This window comes from Neophocaena asiaeorientalis, unplaced genomic scaffold, assembly GCF_003031525.2.
Source record: "Neophocaena asiaeorientalis asiaeorientalis breed wild unplaced genomic scaffold, Neophocaena_asiaeorientalis_V1.1 scaffold134, whole genome shotgun sequence".
NCBI classification, from domain to species: domain Eukaryota; kingdom Metazoa; phylum Chordata; class Mammalia; order Artiodactyla; family Phocoenidae; genus Neophocaena; species Neophocaena asiaeorientalis.
The window spans coordinates 25,219,418-25,238,059 of NW_020185339.1; the positions used below are offsets into that span (position 1 = coordinate 25,219,418).

At 51.3% G+C, this 18,642-nt stretch overlaps 1 long non-coding RNA gene across 1 annotated transcript; it reads left to right on the forward strand.

Annotated features, from left to right (window-relative positions):
- Positions 1–11,039: 11,039 nt before the first annotated feature.
- On the forward strand, positions 11,040–15,720 carry LOC112394405 (uncharacterized). The gene is made up of 3 exons (XR_003002120.1): positions 11,040–11,229; positions 13,783–13,877; positions 15,684–15,720. It is a non-coding gene; the product is annotated as an uncharacterized LOC112394405 (long non-coding RNA).
- Positions 15,721–18,642: the final 2,922 nt, after the last annotated feature.

Genomic DNA, 18,642 nt, shown 5'->3' on the forward strand with positions numbered 1-18,642 from the left:
TCAGGGTTCTGTTTACCAATTTAAGCTGGTTAACCTGAGGACCAGGAATATTCATGAGGCTTTCCCCGGGGACAGAGAGACGGACAAAATAGTCTCCAAAGTCATGTCCTCATGAGACGTGGGCACCAGGAAACCAGAGTGTCTCCCAGACAACAGGTCCACAAAGCAGGGTACAGTCTGAGGCCAAGTAGCAGGGAAAAGAAATGACAAACTCCATCCATTGGGGAAGGAAAACTGTCTTTCACCCCCAGATTGAAAAGAATAACCCACGTGTAAAGACCCAGTGACACTTAGTAGGTCTGCAGTTACCATGAGGTGAACCAGAATCAGTGCCGACATTCTAGTCTCTAGGTTCGGGGTTCTTGGAAGAAGAAAGGCCTAGCCACCCTGGTAACACTTGTGCATGGGAATTTGCTGAAATCTGAAATGAGATCCTGACCCAGATGGGGGTCAGGAATTTGTTTCCTTCCCTTTTTCTCCTTCTTAGTTCACTGTTTAGGATGAAAAATGACAACCAGATGAGCAAAAGAATGATTATCAGGAATGATAAATAATACACTCCAGATGTGGCCGGAGAGAAATGCAACTGAAAGCACCACCGCCTCCAAGTAGTCACGCTGGGGCGACCCCCTTCTCCCAACAAGGCCACAATGACAAAAGTTCTGTAACTCTTCTTTGGGAATTGTCTTCAGGGTATGTGGCTTAGTCTTTTTTTTTTTTTTTTTTTTTTTTTTTTTTTTTAAGGCGGACTCTCAACCACTGCGCCACCAGGGAAGCGCTGTGGCTCAGTCTTTAAATGTCCTTATTGGTGACAGATCTTTATCATTTGCTTCTCTGGAATCAGTCAAAAAACAATTTGTAGCTAATCCTGGTTGTCTTGAGTATTTTGTAAAATGGCTAGAAAGTCCATTTTAAAGCAGTCTTTGCAGAAATGGTTTAATCAAGAGAGGTACAAAAAAAAAAAAAAAAAAAAAAAGGGGGAAAAAAAAGAGAGGTACAGATGGGATAAGCGTATTTCCTCCTAAGGTGACCGTTCCGAAGGACAGCCCTTGTTTGTTCTTCCGTGTTTGTTTAGAGAAGCTAATCACAGGTATACATCCCGTACTGTATTCTGTATAATCAAAGAATGTATTAGGATGTTGACGGCTGTGTGCTGACTGCTTCCCCTCCTCCTGCTATTATGACTTAATGCCTCTGAGGACAGTGCCCTTGCTTTTGCTGAGGGACAAGGGGAATAGAGGCGGGGCTGACCCAAGTGAAGAATTGGTACAATGATCCAGGGCAAAGGTTCGGATCGCCATCTACCCTCGAGAGTTGCCTAACTCTGCACTCCTTTCTGGACTAGCTCTGTGTTCATTCTTCCAGGGGACTTGGCCAACTGGGCAGAGCCCTTTTTTAGGGGAGAGGGATTCATTTCTTAGCATGGTTCCCTGTCATTCGTGCAAAAATCAGCGCAAATTTAAGAGAGGGAAGCTGTTGGTTCGTGACTTATGTAAAAATGTTATTTTTCACGGAAGTGGAGGGGATGAGGTCAAAACGCACCCACACAGCAACCTGTTTCTAACAACGATCGGTTAACCTACATGAAGAACTCTCCAGTTCCAGAAGTTTCCTGGACGTTTGCTTTCCTGAGGAAAGATCTGGAAGAAGGGGGTGAGCCCTGGACTGGGGAGCCTGAGGGTCAGTCTCGGGAATACTTGCCCACCTTGGGCGGTGGCCTCTCTGTCCTTTGGGAGAGGCTCCTGTCTCTGGTCTCGAGCCGGGTGTGTGTGGTGGTGTGGGTGTGATCACCGGGGCTGGGGGCACAGGGAGGGATGGCATGACCTCTAGGAGGCCCTAGTGCGGCAGAACGCTCAGCTCTCCTACTCCTTCGCTGACAGACCAAGCTGCAAATCAGGAATTTATTAGGAGCTGAGACTCATTTCCCACCCTTTACAGCCCTGACGACTCAGAGCCAGACTCTGGCAAGGGGCTTCCTCATGGTTTTAATTAGACAATTAATTTTTTATTGGGTCGTTTGATTTCCGGAGCCGATTCCACTCTCCCTCTTGTCCCCCACCTGCCTCCCAGCTGTGAACAGCCAAGGGGAAGCCGGGAGATTCGGGGAGGGTGCAGAGGAAAAATCTGCTGTCTGCCCTGAGCTGATCTGGGAGTCAGTGAGTGGGGAGGGGGTGGGAATCCCTCTGCCCCCCTCAGCTGGTCCAGCACCAGAGATAGTGTCCAGAGCTCAGCCCTGGGCTTGCGAGGCTGCACAAAGGCATTCCTAGCTACTCCCCCAAGCTGTTGGGCTAATTAGTAACATGGGGTGGGAGCGGGGGTAGGGAACTGTGCCCAAAATACCTTAGCAGCATTTCTGCGGTTAATCCTGGCCGTGCTCGGAGGCTGTTTACCCTCTACCCAGGGATTAGGAACCTGTTTGAGTTAGAAGGGCAGAGAGAGGCCAGGGCCTCTGTCCTCCACCTGCTTTTAGGAGCTGGGGCAGGGACCCCAAGCCAGCCGGAAAAAAAGGGAGAGAAACCTGTCTCTAATCTATCTCCCTTATTGATTTCCCTGCCGCCCAGCTGCTGGCCTGCTTTTGAATCTCGATCCTCTCCCCTCCTGCCTCACCCGTGGACGCTGCCCTCGTCGTCAAGTAACAAGCTGGATTCGGAAGGTGGGGAGGAAGGAAGGAGGAGGATGTGATGGTTTAGCAGTGGGGATGAGCCCAGGTGTAGAAGGGTCCCCTGCAGGTCATAAATGTTCTCTTGGAGGGTGGGGAGTCCCTGCCCAAGATTCCTGATCATCTCCATCCTCCAACCCAGAAGGAAGAGAAGGCTAGACTCAAGGAAGAACTTACTCATTTTCAGTAGCAGAAACAAGCAGCTCCTTCTTCAGAGCTCTGTGATAGGGCAAGGCCAATTTCTATTGACAGCAACGTTGCTCAGAGGCCTTGAAATGGAATTGCGGGGAGTGAGGGGACTGTTTCCTCAGGTGCCCTGTTGGTGGGGACATTGTCACTTGTTGTCCTGGCACAAGGACTCCCGAAAGTGTGCAGTCACACGCGCTGACCTAGCCACTCAGAGCCTAACTGACAAGCGTCTGCAGACACAGGACTGTGCTCCGAGGAGCCTCTGGGGACAGGGCTCTGGGGTCCTCGTGGGTGGAACAAGCCCCCCAGAAGAACAAGCCAGGACACCATTCAAAGAGGGGAGCTCCGGTGACCCTCCCCGCCGTCCACCACCTCCTCTCTCATGAGCGAACCCCAGCGTTAGGGCACGTTGGATCCACCCAGCACCACCCCTCACTGGCCGGGAGAACATAGACTTCCCTTGGGGCCCAGGACTGGAAGAAATAGGAGTGCATATTTATACTGGGTTGTGAGGGACACAAAGATAAAAGGACCCAGAGATCAAAGAGCCCCCAGAAGCTCGGTGTGCAGACCTCTGGGTCTAGGATTTGTTCTGTAAACAGATTTCCTTCTCCTTTGGGGAAAACTCACATGGAGGGATCCCTCCCTTAGGGCTTGTGGTGGTTCCACGCTGGGAGCAAGGGGACAGCCCGAGGTGGGCCTCGTTGGGACACAGGCCTGCCTCCTGCTGGGGCACATCTCTGACTGCCCAAGCCGTGCAAAACTCCACAGAAGAAAGGGACAGGAAAGTTGTGTACACGCCGTGGTGGGTGAAAGGCCAGAATGAGCCCAGATCATCCATTGACATTTGTGCTTCCACGTGCCTCCCAGGTCGAGAGGGTTCAGACCTTCCACGACTCAGGGCGCTGGGTTAAGGAGGGTGCGTGGAGATCCTGAGCTGGGCAATTCCGGGCCACAGAGAACAAAGGAGCTGGGGGTACAGGCAAACCTCCATCAGAGAGGTCGTGTGTGTGTGAGCCTGTGGGTCAGCATCCATCCGTAGGGAGTGGGGAGGGAAAGAAATGGTGAAGAGAATAGGAGAAAGAGAAGAAATAAAAATGAAGGCACTGAAACAGAGAGAGCAAGCTAACAGACCCACACAAAGAGAGGCAGAGAAATACTGCAGGAGCCTGGGGACCAGGCAGCAGGAGGCGGGCGGGGAGGGGAGAGCCTCGGGAGGGTCAGCAGCGAAAACAGTCGGCCAGGCTTCTGCCCGGGAAGGTGGGCAGGAAGGCAGGGAGGGGAATGGGTGGCAGAGAAAGCCCCCCCTTGCCGGGCAGGGCAGAGGAGCTGGAACCCGAGTCTCCCAGCTCCCAAGCAATCAGCCTTCTCCCCCTGCCCTCGCCCTGAGCCCAGGGCTGAGATTGACGGGACTGCAGCTTCTCTGGGTCTGGGTGGATTTGAATAATTAAGTCATCTGGATTCTTATGATTTACCATTTTCAGTGATAAATAGACAGCGCCCAAGCCAGCCAGTTGGCAAAACTCTGGCTGCTAGTTATAATTTGTCAAGCTGCCAGTAGATTCACGTTTCATGCTAATGGAGAGAGACTCATTGACTGGGGGAGGCGGTGACCCGGTCAGCTCTTTCCTCAGGCACCCCAGAGGTCGAGAGGTCGGGGGGGAGAAAGGCCGGGCCGGTATGGATTTGCTGTAAGGGTCAGTGTAATTTTATAATAATTCAGCGGGTACACACGCTCTCGAATACACAGAGAGTCATGTACGCGGAGATATGTTCGGATCTGTGCACCTCCCCCGCCCATGCACCTGCTCCAGTGCAGGCTTCTGGGCCCAGCGCACACAAGCCTGGTGCCGAAACACTTGTCCAGCCCCCCTCAGCTCACTTGCACGTGTACACCCTGCTGTCACCTTCAGGCACGTGATTACACCAGGGCAAACCTGCAGACCTGCTCAGACACCCAGAGAAACATATCTCCCCTCACCGACAATGCACACCTCAAAGATGGGAAGATACCTCTGGGGGACCCCTCTGACCACCACCCCAACCCCTTTATTTCAGGGCTCTCGTGTCTGCCGTTCCCACTGCACAACTCTTGCTCCCTTTCTAACAGTCTTCCAGTGGGGGAGACAAATGAGCCCTGGGGCCGTCCTATTTCCCAACCGGCTGGGTCTGGGTAGCCGGAGTTGGGAAAGCACGGGCTCGGAGACGGGGCATATGGAAGGCAGCAATCAAAATCCAAACTTTCTTTTCCATCAGTTCATTTATTTATGTATTTGTCCACATGCACTAAAGCCTCACAGTGGCAAGAATCTCATTACTGACCGTCACGAAAAACAGAGGTAGGGACAATGCTTCGCACGTAGTAGGTACTAAATAAATATCAGTGGCATGAACGGCTGCAGCTACTGGTTGATTTCTCGACAGAGCAAACGACTCATTTCCCTTCTCTTCCTCTGCCTCAACAAACCTTTATCATCAGAGAAGGCCAGAGAAGAGGTGTGGGTCCGGGTGAAGCCCTCCTATTCCTTGACTTGAGAAATCTGGTCCTTTGGCGTGATAAAAAATGCTAATTTTATACCAACAGAAGCCATCCGGTCTCAATTTTGACCCCCAAATGCCCTTAAAATGGATCAATGAGCAAGGGAGGACCGAGGAAGGAGCATCTGTCCTCCCTCCTGCCCAGAAGAGAATTTGAATTTGCTTTGAGTGAGTAGCTTGTGAGCAGGGCCAGAAGCCGCAGCTCATTACCATCGGCAGCTTTAAGGCTTGGTTTGGCGGGGGCGTGCGGAAGGATCAGGGGCCCGAGGAGAAACGTTGCCTTTCCCTGTCCCCCAAAGCCCCTAAATGAGAGAGAAAAACACAATAGCGAGCCGAACAGAGCAGAGACCGAGGCAGCAAGGAGAACCCCCAAAGACAGAAGCTGCTTCCAGCGTCAGGCTCAGGCTCGAGGATGCAGTCGCAGCTGTTGGCTCTGCCCATGGAGATTCAAGATTCCAGATCCTGCGAAGTGAATTGGGTTCCCTCCTTCCCAGCGGGGCCAGGCTGGGGGCAAGGAGGCTGCTCTGGGCAGACAGTCTGGAACCCCTCCACCAAGGCCTGGAATAAGAGGCCTCCCTTCTTTGCCGAGCAGAGGTGGATGACGGCGGCAGGCCCGGCTAATCAGAGGCATTCCTTGGAGAGACGGCCAAGAGCCAGAATCGACCAGCTTCTCCATTCAAGGGAAAGAGGACCCCTAAATGCATCGGGAATAGGGAAACAGGCTTTGCTTAATTAATAGTTTGAGGCTCTGACCTGGTTTCACTGACGTCATCCCACCTGCACCAAGGTGAGCTCCTGCAGGCCCTCACTCACCCCGGGAGAGCAACAGCCTTGGGGGCACCAGCAGTTCCACCCCTATGGGCAGGGGCAGGCCGACTGTGGCCTGCAGATGGGTGAGATGGGGAAGGATTTTCTGGGGTAAGCCACGGGAACGTGAGGGCAGTAATCATGATTGATACAGAAAATGTGTCGCTTCATCCCGCACTTGATTAGCAAAGCTTCCTCCCCATTTTGCCTCTCATCTTCCGTTCCTAATATTTGCATCCAGGTAATGAACTCCTGAGGTCAGGGCACATGTTACCTTGTCTGAAGGTCTCAGAGCAAAGCCTCTGAGTACGAAGACGGTACAAGAGCCCCAGCCTGGACTAGATGAAGAGGGAGAGAGAAAGAAAAGGAAAAACAGGAAGAAGGAAGGAAGGGAGCAAGTGGGTGGGGGTGTGTGGAGAGAGATAAAAGAAGGAAAGGAGCTTGAGAATGGGGAGGAAAGCTAACAGAGTGATGCTAAAATTGGCCGGTGGTTTGAGGGTTGCATTTTCAAGGCTTATGCTGCCCTTGGAAGATGTGCTGACCTTAGCGACCTGCCCCATCCCACTTTGGGGAAACAAAGGAGCTATCTAATTGGCTTTAACTGGGTGGTTGCCGCTGGAGCACATGGACAGGGTGGGGGAGCACAGGCCCAAGAGGCTGCAGACACACAACCATCCCAAGTCAACCTCCTCTACAGGCTGAATCTGAAGCCATTTTGCCAATTAATCTCTGTGTGTGTGTGAGTTCCGTGAAATACACTGCAGACCGAAAGTCCGCTTGCCCCAGGAAGGCATGTCCTCGTTCTCTTTCAGCGTGCGATGCTTTCTTTGGTTCCTCCAGCATCTATAAACCTCACACCAAGCTCTTTATAGATTAATCCAACCCCTTCTGGCATGGAGAAATCCCTTGCCCTGGAAGGTAGCTTTCTGGGGCAGGGATGGCGATAAGTATGGCAAAGGAGGAAGATTTTTCTTCTCACCAAGGAAGAAAATGAAGATGTCCTTCCCAGAACGGACTGGGCCTTATCATCACCCCTCTCTCACCTGCACACATACAGGCAGGCTAACCAAAGTGCCAGAAGAACCCTCCAGTGCAAAGGGTTCATTTGACACAGAGAACAAACTGAGGCCCAAGGTCACAGAGCCAGAGCATGGAGAACAAAGCGGCCCAGTCTGCAGACAGAGGCGGCAGGTCAGGAGACAGAGCCAGGGTGGGTCCGCGACTCACCCCTCTCGAAACTGCTTCTTCTGCTTCCAGCACTGCTTTGGGAGCCAGATATGGACCTGCAGAGCCTCAAGGCCAGCCCCAGGCAGGTGCGGCTGCACGACGAACTCCTCCAGCTCTGTCAGCTACTTCGGAGAGAAGTGAGTCTCAAGAGGCTGGCCTCCGCCTCCACCCCTCCTGTGGCGCCGGCCTGCAGCCTGCCTGGGGTGGGCACTGGAACCTGGGAGGTCAGGGTCACGGCAGCCAGGATACCTGGGAGCCCCCGCCTCAGCCCCACTGGGCCTCTCCCCGCTCACCCTCCTCTCCACGCCTTTCCTGCCACTGTTCCTCCCGTCTAGACCCCCTTTCTGTTAACCCAGTTCCCCCTTCTTTCCTTTCTCTCTGTATATTTCTCATTTTTCCTTCCTTCGTTTGCCTTCTTCCTGCCCTCCCTCCACTTTTTTCTCCTCTCTTCCTTCTTTCCTTTTTTCCTAGCTTTCCTCCTTTCCTACCCGTCTCTTTCTCCCATTCATTTCTCTTTTATTTTTTTAAAACTTCTCTTTCTTTTCCTTCCCTTTTCTTTTACTTTCTAGCTCCTTTCATTAATTTGCTTTTCTTTTCCTTCCTTCCTTCCTTCCTTCCTTCCATTTCTCCTTTCTTTCCTTCTTTCATTTTTCCTTTCTTTTCTTTCTCTTTCCTTCTCTTCTCTCATACAACAAACTAATCTTGCTTCTTCATTCCGTCCTTTATCAACATTCCTCCATTTCATCTCCCTCCCCTGCTCTCTCCCGAGTTCCTTCCGCTGCCCCCAGTATTGGGGCTTTCTCGAATTTTCTCTTCCCTCACCAGTCGTTTCTCTTTGTTGTTCTTAACTTTTCCAGTCCTTTGTGCTGTTTCCTCGACCTCCTTTCCATCTTCCATTGTTTCTAAATCCTCTCTCTGCAACAAGCATAAGGCATAAAAGTGCCCCCTCCCCAGGGTGGGGCTTCCGTCCTGTGCCAGCCTAGCCACCCTTCATGCCATTCCTTCTCAACTTCCCTCAATGTGGGGTTCAATTTCAAGGGCCCAGGAATGGGGCTGTTCCCTGCTAGCTGAGAAGTCAGGGCTAGGTCCACAGCTCCCCACTACAGGCTTAGGAGACACCTGCCAAACTGTTGTCACTCCATCAATCCTAGTAAAAGAGAAAGGGGAAGAGAGGAAAAGAGTAAAAGAGAGACAGCTCCACAGACTGTGTGTGCGTGGTGTTGGGGAGGAAGGGGCAAAACGGACTGGATTCATCAAAGAGGGAGGGGGCAAAGTCCAGAACCAGGCACCTTCTCTAAGTGCACTCAGAGCTGGGGGCAGCCTGCAAAAGAAACCCCAGTCGGCTCCCATGTTAATTTTGGGATTGGGCAGGATAAGACCTTCCATCCAACTCCTCTGGGCTGGAGAGGTGCGCAGGGCCTCGGGATGGGAGGAAAGAAAAGGGCTTATATTTGAGTATCAGTTGCCTTTACATCTGCCCCTCGACACATCCCTCCCGGGGCCCCCGCCCTGGAGACCTCCGAATCCCTAGGCGGTGCCCCCTGCGGCCCTCCTGGACCTCTCAGCTAGGCGGGCCTAGTTCCAGGGCTCCCTCGAGAGCAGTGCCCGGGCAGCCCCTGGATTACTCACAGCAAAACCTCAGGCGCAGTGAAAACAAAGGCCTGGGAGGATTGGCCGCTCTTGACCAAAAGATGTGGGCCAAGTAGAGGCCAGAGACACCACTTGCTCGACATGGGGATTTTCTCTCCCGGATCCACAGTCCCTCTCGGCCCTTTCCAAGAAGCCGTCCAAATGCTGCAGCCGCCTCCTGCCTGGCTCCTCAGGCCAGACCTGCAAACCTCAGGCTCCACGGAGACCCTCCGCCCAGGCTGGGCCTCCCTCTCCGGGGCTCCAGAGTTCCCTTGGCCCTGCCAGTGCACCTGCCGCGGCCTCGACCCTCGCCCGCTTTCCCAGACCCCGCAGGCCAGCCCCCGTCCCCGCCTTGGACTGCCCACTCCCGCAACTCTCCACCCGGGGTCCCCAAGTTCAGTCGCGCCCTCTGAACCAACCCTCTTTGACTCCCTTTTGAAGAGCCTCCTCCATCCCTTCCTCCCGGGACTTCTCTTGGGACGGGGGGGCAATGCCAGGCCCGGGAAGGGGGTAGGGGGCTCTTTCCCTGGCTCTACTGCGGGAGCTGCAGGAAGTTGGAAGGTGGTGGCGCTGGGGCCGGGGAGGAGCCCTCCCTGAATTCCATTTAGGGCAATGGGTCTCTGAGTCAAATTGGAATTAAAAGGAGAAGAAAAAGAAGAAGAAATTCATGTCACTCCTAACTTAAAATCAGCAAAAGGTCCCGGGGCAGCAGGGGCCCCAGGAGGTCCCGGGCTGAGGCTCTGGGGCGATACCCCGCCCCCACCGTGGCAGAGTCGAAAACTACTATTTTCGGCTAGTACGTCTCTCGCTTTCCTGGGAAAGCCCTTTGGGGATCTCCAAGCGTCTCTAAGAGCTTGCTGGATGAGCAGGTTTGGGACCTGCCCGGGTTTTTCTACATCCGTAATCAGCCCTGATTGGGAAACAAACTCATCCTTCCTTTACTATAAGAAGCAGGGCCCCCCCCCTCACTTTAAAGCTCAGAACCCCAACTCTGCTCCCTTTTCCGTCTCTCTTCAATAAACTTTTCTGAAGTTCCCGCAAGTTGCGTTTGGGGAAAGAAGTGATCACCCTCAGACGCTATGGGTCTCTAGGCCCCCAGTTTCTCCCATCCTCTCTAGTTTCAGAAGCAACACTCCTCGTCCCTCTGCCAGCTGCCACCTTAGTCCCCAAACTCGGGGGAGGAAAGCTGCTCTGGTCCCACTCCTCTGATCAGTGGGGATTAGTATCTGCCAGCAGGGGAGCCGGGATGGAGTAAGGAGAGACAGAGATGGGGAAAGGCAGATTGCTTTCAGGCTACAGCGCACCCCTCCCGGACCCAGCTCACCTGCTCCAGACGGGTTCCTCTTGATTTTTATCCACTCAAAAGTTTGTCTTTCTCTCACACTGTCTCGGGAGGTGCGCAAACTCGGCCGTCGGGGTAGGTTGGGCGCCCCTGAGAGCGCAGGCGCCTGATTCAGAGCGAGCCCCGGGGAAGCGGTACTCGCGTGCATCTTCCCCAAGGTGGGGGCCCAAGCAGTGATCCGGAGGCATGACACTCAGGCGCCCGGGATACTGGGTCAGGCTGCCAGCCCGGGACTGCCCGGGGCCGATTGGGCGCTATAGAGGGAGAAGCCAGCGGGACCGGGCAGGCTCGGGGAACTGGAAGGAGAGGACCCTGGGTGCCTGGCGACGTCTCTCGCTTCCTCCAGTTTGCGCCCTCCCGGGTGTGTCCCAACCCACAACATTCCCTCAACCCGTTCTGGGGCGACACTCAGGGCCCGGACTAGGCAGAGAGGGAGGGTGAGGGGACGAAGTGACCCCTCTACTTAGCCCCTCCCCAGCGCCCGCGCCACTGCTCCCCGCCCCCGCTTCCCAGCCTAGAGCCAAGGGACATACAGAGAATTGCAACTAGAAATTCGATCGATTGGTACGAGGGATCACGTGGTCCGGGGCTGGCCAATGACCAGGCCGCCCGGGATGAGCTAATAATGGAAGCAATTTGTAACTTTCAGTAGCTCTCTAGGCCTGGGTACCGGAGGGAGGGAGGCGGGCGGAGGTGGGGAAATGGGTGACCCCCAGTCCTTCCACCCTCCTCCTTCGTTCAGGGCAGCGGAATCCCCGAATCCTCCTTTCCCCCAACACGCATGCACTCGCAGAGTCCCGCACCCACTTCTGTCCGGCAGCTGCTGCTCCAGAGCAAGGTAAGCGGGTCCTCCATCCCTCAAACACCCCCAGCCCCATCCTTTCTGGCACCTGCAAAAAACGTCCCTCTTCTTGCCCCATTAGACAATTTGAATCCGGTTTTGTTTTTCTCTTAGTTGAAAAAATATAATCCTTTTGTATTTTTTCGTATAATTTCAGATTTGTGGAAAGATTAAGTTCAGATTAATATACTTTACTTGGAGGGTTAGTGGTACTTTTGGGATCAATTTTATATTTTGTTCTTTTGGAGAGGAGCATTCTACTTAAGGAGAGTTTGCAGATCAGTTACACCCTATGTTTTTGCAAGTTTCACTTTTCTGATGATGTTAAGTTCGTGCCTTTCTCCATCCCATCTTCCAATCTCAATATTTACAAATAATCAGTTAACATATTTCAAGTTTATTCGTTTGTTTTTTTCCTCCGTCACTAGTTTTTCAGCTGTTACTGAATCGACACGATTTTGTTTTTTCTCCTGGTGTGGACCAAGCGTTAGTTTTGTGTTGATTTCTCTTTTTGTTTTGTAAATGAATTTGTTGTTTGGGAAACTATGGGAGTGTGAATGAGGTTTCTTTTGACTCATTCAATCCCTCCTATTTTAAAGAACAATTGAAGTGTTGTATGCATTGTCTTCAATTTTTGTTGATGTTAATCTTTCAATTTTGATGTATTTTACCTCCTTTTAAAACCTGACCTATTCTTTAAATTTAATCTTTTGTGTATGTTAAACCATCTTTAAAGTTTTAATTTTATAAACGTCACCATTTTGTACATTTCCTTACCCTTGTTCAGCCCCCTTTGCCCTCCTTCATCCTCCATCTCAGACCTCCCACCCCTAGTTTCCACAGTTCCCAGCTTCAAATTCGATTCACCCATCCAGGCAAGGTGGGACGCCTGGGAAGAAGAAAATGTCCTACTTGGGTCAGAGCTTACACTCGAGGTTCTGGTTCTGGGCACCTCTAGTTCGACTCCCCGAGCCAGCAAATTCAGGGAAAGCAGAATTTCTGTTTGACTTTTTAGTTTGGGACCAAGCTCTTTCTCCTTGGCTCTATTCTGGGGAAGTCTTTGGTACACAGAGTTGGATTTTTAGTTCTCATTTTGTCCCTGAAGTCTAAGAAAAGTACCAGCAGATATTTTTTGCTCCCTTAAATGTAAGCTGCTGGCTCGGGGTCAGCCTGTTGGGACTCTTGCCTCCTGGGAGAGGATTCCCAGAAGGGAGACACAATGTTTAGTCCCCTCTTTTATTTCTAATTAAGGTGGAGGTGGCAGGGGTTGGGGGACCCCATTTTGACCTCAAGCTCTGGCTTTGAACGGACACAAAGAAGGAGAGAGAGCTGGCCTAGGGACTAGATCACTTTCGGTCAGTGGGATCCGGTTTAGGAGAGTTTGCGGTAAACCCCAGCTCTGAGGACATTCTAGCGACACTGTGAAGTAAATCATCAAAACGGTTTCAGCCTATTCGGATTCATCGCAGGTACAAAACTCAAAGGATGAGAGAAATCTGTTTCCCAAATATCCGCCTCTGCTGACTTTGTCCGTTCCTCTGAGGGAAACAGCCGAACTCGGCAGAAGTAACACTGCCTCGGCTCCTCCCCGCTCGGTCCCCAGCTCCGTCGTCACATTGACATTCTGGGCACATTCGGCCCAGCCCCCGTACCCGCTTCCCCCAAGTATGAATCTAAATTACTATTAATAAGGGGCTGCTCCAAGTTAATTGGCATTCAAAGAATTCATTTCAATTTGTTAATATTAAATGAACGCTCTGCGCTTCAGCTCCCTTCTTCGCCCTGGATTCCCAGATGAGTGATGGGAAGTGGGGGTGGGGGAGGAGGAAGAGGAGGGTTTTATTTCTGATTCCAGCACAGCCACTGCCGTGCCTCCTGGGGTGGGCGGGGCCGTGAGATCCAGGTGCAGCGGGGGCCTGACGGGGGACTGGCTGATGGTCTTTTTAGGTGAAATTCATCTGATCCCGCTGGAGCTGTCGGGGGAGGGGCAGAGGGGAGCTGCAACTCTTGCAAGTGAGCGTCTCATTCTTATATCCAGAAGAGTCAGTCGAGGCTCTGAGAGCTTAATCCCCACTTCAGGTCACACATCTGGTAGTTGGGTCTGCGTGGCACCAAAACCATACCTGGGCTGCCTGCAGGGCACAGCTCTCCAGCCTGGTCTCACCTTCCCTTCCTATAGTTCTGGCCGTCCTGCTCCCCCTTATTTGTGGTCACGCCTAGCGACTGGGAACAGGGGTTAGAGAATGAGGTGCGACTGAGAGAGAGAGTGGCAGGGGGGCAGTGGCAACAGAAACTTTTCTGACATCCTTGTGAAGAAAGTGGATAGAAGGGTAGTCTTTCTGGAGGAAGCCTGCTATCGCTTTCCTGGGGCTCTGATCTGGGGGTGGATGGTGGGACCTCATTGGGAATCACTGTTTTCTGAACTGTGGACTCTAGTTCTCCTCTGGGAGGGGAAGAAGAAGAGGGCGGCTCGGCTGTGGGGTTTGAGCCCTGGATTAAAACTGCTATAGTTGTCCACTTAATCCTTCTCTCCTTGTTCTGTGAGGGTAGAGAACCTCCGAGCTGGACAATCCATCTCCTGGCTGCCAGGTGTGGCCAGAGGGGAATGTGAGCCGAGTAATGTCATCAGAGCCTTGAGACATTGGGTAAGTTCTCCTTTTCATGAGCTGGACCGGATGTGCCGGAGACTGAGCTTTGACCATGCAGTTGAGGAGAAATCCCTAAGGGAGGGCAGAGCAAGAGTAGAACAGGAACCCAAGTTCCTGATGGACCAGGTGGAACAGAGCCACCTGCTGTCTGGGACTGCTCCCCTCCAGACAGTTGTGACAAATAAACTCGTTTTCTATATGTGGCTGTGTTTGGGGCTCCTTTTTTTTTTTTCGATACGTGGACCTCTCACTGTTGTGGCCTCTCCCGTTGTGGAGCACAGGCTCCGGACGTGCAGGCTCAGCGGCCATGGCTCACGGGCCCAGCCGCTCCGCGGTACGTGGGATCTTCCTGGACTGGGGCACGAACCCATGTCCCCTGCATCAGCAGGCGGACTCTCAACCACTGCGCCACCAGGGAAGCCCGGGGCCCTTTTTTTAATAGCAGTTTTGCTATCATCCTTCCTAATATACCTTCCCACCTGAGGACAGAGGTGGAGGGGACCTTGGAGATCATCCTATGCTTGGCCAAGTCCCTTCATGTCACCACAGGGGCCTGGGTATCTCCCATCCCCGCCCTCACTTCAACCTAAGGAGCTCAGCAGGACACTCATGTTAGATGTTGGGTTGCTACATAAGGTTTTATTTGAAGAAAGGACCCTGTGGTTAAAACCAGTTTGAAAACCCCTGAAAGTTCAATCCCCTCCCCTGTTTTTTTAATTACAGCCAAGGCCCAGAGAGAGGCAGTGACTTGCTTAAGGTCACACACTTAGTTTTTCTGTCACTTTCTGAATCCCATATGGGGTTCTCTAACCACCATATCAGCTGCCTCAACAAATCGCAGGGACAGAAAGAACCCAAACCAGGCAGGGGGCCTGTGTCTCCTCCAAAAAAGCTCTGGAATAGCCAGGCCATGTTTCCCTGATTTCCCCTGGGTCCCTCCAGTTGGATGTCTGCCTTGGAGACCCGCCTCCCTGGGCCTGGAAACTACCGGGCTGCACCTTTGCTCCAGCCGCCTCCTCACCCAGATGGTCAAATATGCAAAGCAGAGCTGGGGCCAGAGCCTAGCTCCCTGCCTCCCTCTAGTCTTTCCACATTTGTATCTCCCTCCTCCCCCCATCCAGCCCCTTCCTAGTAGCCCACCAGGGAGGAGAAGGGGGAAAACTGTCATAAATTTCCCCTATTTATACAAGAAGACAGAATGTTTCTCATGCCAGAAAAAACACAGAGAGGGAGCTGTCAGGGGAGAAGGGACCCAGCCCCATACCTCTGGGGCCAATTTATCTTCCTGAGTCATGGCTTGGGGGCTACCCTAACACTGCCTGTGTGACTTGCAGGCTTTGGCTTGGGGGGCAGCCAGGACAGACTGTGCCTGGGCTTTGTTTGGTCTTCCTGCTCCGTCTCCGTTTCTCTCTCTCTCTCTCTCTCTTTTTAAAAACAAGTTTCTTGAGATATAATTCACATACTGTACAATTCACCATTGAAGTGTACCATTCAGTGGTTTCAGTATAGTCACAGATATGTGCAACTATCACCACAGTCCATTTTGGAACATTTTCATCACCCCTGATAGAAATCTTATAGCCTTTAGTTACCACCCCCTTTTACTCCTCCATACCCTTGCTGGCCCTAAGCAAACACTGATCTGCGCTCTATTCCTATAGATTTCTCTCTTCTGGAATTTCACATCAAGGGAATCATATACTATGTGGTCTTTTGTGGCTGGCTTTCACTTAGCATAATATTTTCAAGGTTCATCCATGTTGTAGTATGTATCAGTGCTTCTTTTTTTTTTTTTTTTTGCAGCACGCGGGCCTCTCACTGTTGTGGCCTCTCCCGTTGCGGAGCACAGGCTCTGGACGCGCAAGCTCAGCGGCCATGGCTCACGGGCCCAGCCGCTCCGTGGCATGTGGGATCTTCCCAGACAGGGGCATGAACCTGCGTCCCCTGCGTCGGCAGGCGGACTCTCAACCACTACGCCACCAGAGAAGCCCGCTTCATTCTTTTTTGTGGTTGAATAATATTCCATTGTACTTTTGTTTACCCACTCTTCCGTTGATGGATGTTCGGGTTCTTTCTACCTTTGGGATATTATGATTCTCCCCTAACTCTTATGTCTCTAGACAGCCTGGATCACATAGAATGAGGTCTGTGGGCAAGAATGGATGTGCCTTAGATGAATGGATAAAGAAGATGTGGGGTGTGTGTGTGTGTGTATGAATATTACTCAGGCATAGAAAAGAATGAAATAATGCCATTTACAGTAACATGGATGGACCTAGAGATTATCATACTAAGTCAGTCAAAGAAAGACAAATATCATATGATATCGCTTATATGTGAAATCTAATACAAATGAACTTTTTTTTTTCTTTTTTTTGCGGTACGCGGGCCTCTCACTGTTGTGGCCTCTCCCGTTGCGGAGCACAGGCTCCGGATGCGCAGGCTCAGCGGCCATGGCTCACAAGCCCAGCCGCTCCGCGGCACGTGGGATCTTCCCGGACCGGGGCACGAACCCGGGTCCCCTGCATCGGCAGGCGGACTCTCAACCACTGCGCCACCAGGGAAGCCCCCAAATGAAGTTATTTACAAAACAAACGGATTCACAGACAGAAAACAAATTTATGGTTACCGAAGGGAAAAGGGGAGGGGATAATTAGGGGTTTGGGATTAGCAGATATACACTACTATGTATAAAATAAACAACAAAGTCCTACTGTATAGCACAGGGAACTATATTCAATATCTTGTAATAACCTCTGATGTAAAAGAATCTGAAAAAGTATGTATATGTATATATACATATATTTGTATGTGTATATATATATAACCTAATCATTTTGCTGTATACCTGAAATTAACACAACTAACACAACATTGTAAATCAACTATACTCCAATAAAAAAAATGTGGAGGCATAAAAAAAGATATTAGTTTTATTTTTAATTATTGATAACAATAAAAATTGAAATTATTACTAAATAAAATAATAAATTACAAAATAAAACCTTTGGTTGTGCAAAAAAAAAAAGAAGAATGGGTGTGTCTTATACGTGGGAATACCCAATATCCATGAAAGCAGGGTCTTGGGAACATGGCTTCTTTTGTGTTAATTACACATAATAAGCTGGAATTTTCCTCCCTCTGTAAGTTACTGGGGGGGCACTGCTCCTTCCATTCTCTCTTCATTCTTTTCTTGTTGCTGTGCTCCTCAGAGTTGGGGACTCAGAGCCTTCTCCAGGGGTTTCAGAGACACAGAGTAGATGAATGGATGTCTTCCCACTGGGGAAGCGGTTCCCTGAGTCTGGTCTCCAGTGATCCTCCAGTATCTCACAGTTGAAAGAAGGTCTGTGGAGGCTCCAAGGTCTGTGGGAGGTGTGATGGAGCCTAGAATGCAAGCCTCCTGCCCCCCCCACCTCCTTGCCTGGTGCATCTCAGTGTCGCAGACAGGCTTTGAGCTCCACCCTCCACTCACCTAGCAAGTATGCACAAAGCATCCAGGGAACCTGAGACACTGCCCCTTCCCTCATGAACCTTGCAGTTTTAGTGGTGAGAGTATGATAAACACAAGTGAGCAAAATAACGGCAAGTTCTGCAAACATTTGCTGAATGAATGAATGAACAAATGATGTACCTATTATGTGCTCCATAAAGAAAATATAAACAAAGCAGAGTTGCCAATCACTTTTGCTGCCACCAGCTTTTCCAGTCTGGAAGGCAGCACTACCTCTCCATCCCTCAGAGGGGATGGTGTGCAGACAACGAAAAGCACCAGCTAATAATATCTACCAAGTATTGGACTAGCCATGTACCAAGGGAGTAATATATCTCACTGATTTTCACTCGTTTTTGTTTTTGTTTGTTTGGTTGGTTTTGCCTTGTCGCTCGGCTCACAGATTCTTAGTTCCCCAACCAGGGATTGAACCCGGGCCACGGCAGTGAAAGCACCGAGTCCTAAGCACTGGACTGCCGGGTAATTCCCTTTCCCTCTTTGAATTAGGTATGATTATCCCCATTTTAAGGATGAGAAAAACTGACTCAAAGAGACGAAGTAACTGTTTGAAATCATGTTGGTAGCAGTAAGTGGCACATTCGTACTGGACTCTGGGATGGATTTGTTTTTTATTCCCAGGTCTCCACGACAAAGACAGATACATTTCTTTCTGAGGCCCCAGCACAGAGGAGCTGGCCGCCCTCCCCTGTCCTGCCCTGGCTCGGCCCCTCTCCTCCCTTTGCCCAAAGGCAAAGTGGGCTGAGGTGGAGTTGCCAGCTCCTCTCTGGAAGCTTGTGTCCACTGGCTATACCTGCCTCGTGGGTAGGAGGGGAAGGACCAGTTTTGCTTTCAAAAGCCTTATCCTTCCAGCCCATGCTGTGTGGGAGGGACCACAAGAGGCCTGGATGTTGTCAAGCAAAGGCTTGAACCAGCCAGAGAGACGATGATGTTGACAAGAAGGGGACCTCAGCAAGGCAGATAATTAGAAGCTGACGACTGACAGCCCTTTAGCGTCCACCGCCACCCCCACCAACCCCTGCTCCATCAGGCACGTACACGAGCTTGACGACAAATAACAAACTTTAACATGTTTTAATTTTCACATGCATTTGTTCACTTCTCAGAGCAAACATAAGATGCATCCAAGGCTGGGCTTATTACAGAAAAAAAGTTTCTGAGACTAGAACCCAAGTGACCTGCTCAATTTCATGTAATGAAATTTATGTAGGGCTGACTACGGACCATGTCCTCTGTTCACTGTTTCATGACTAT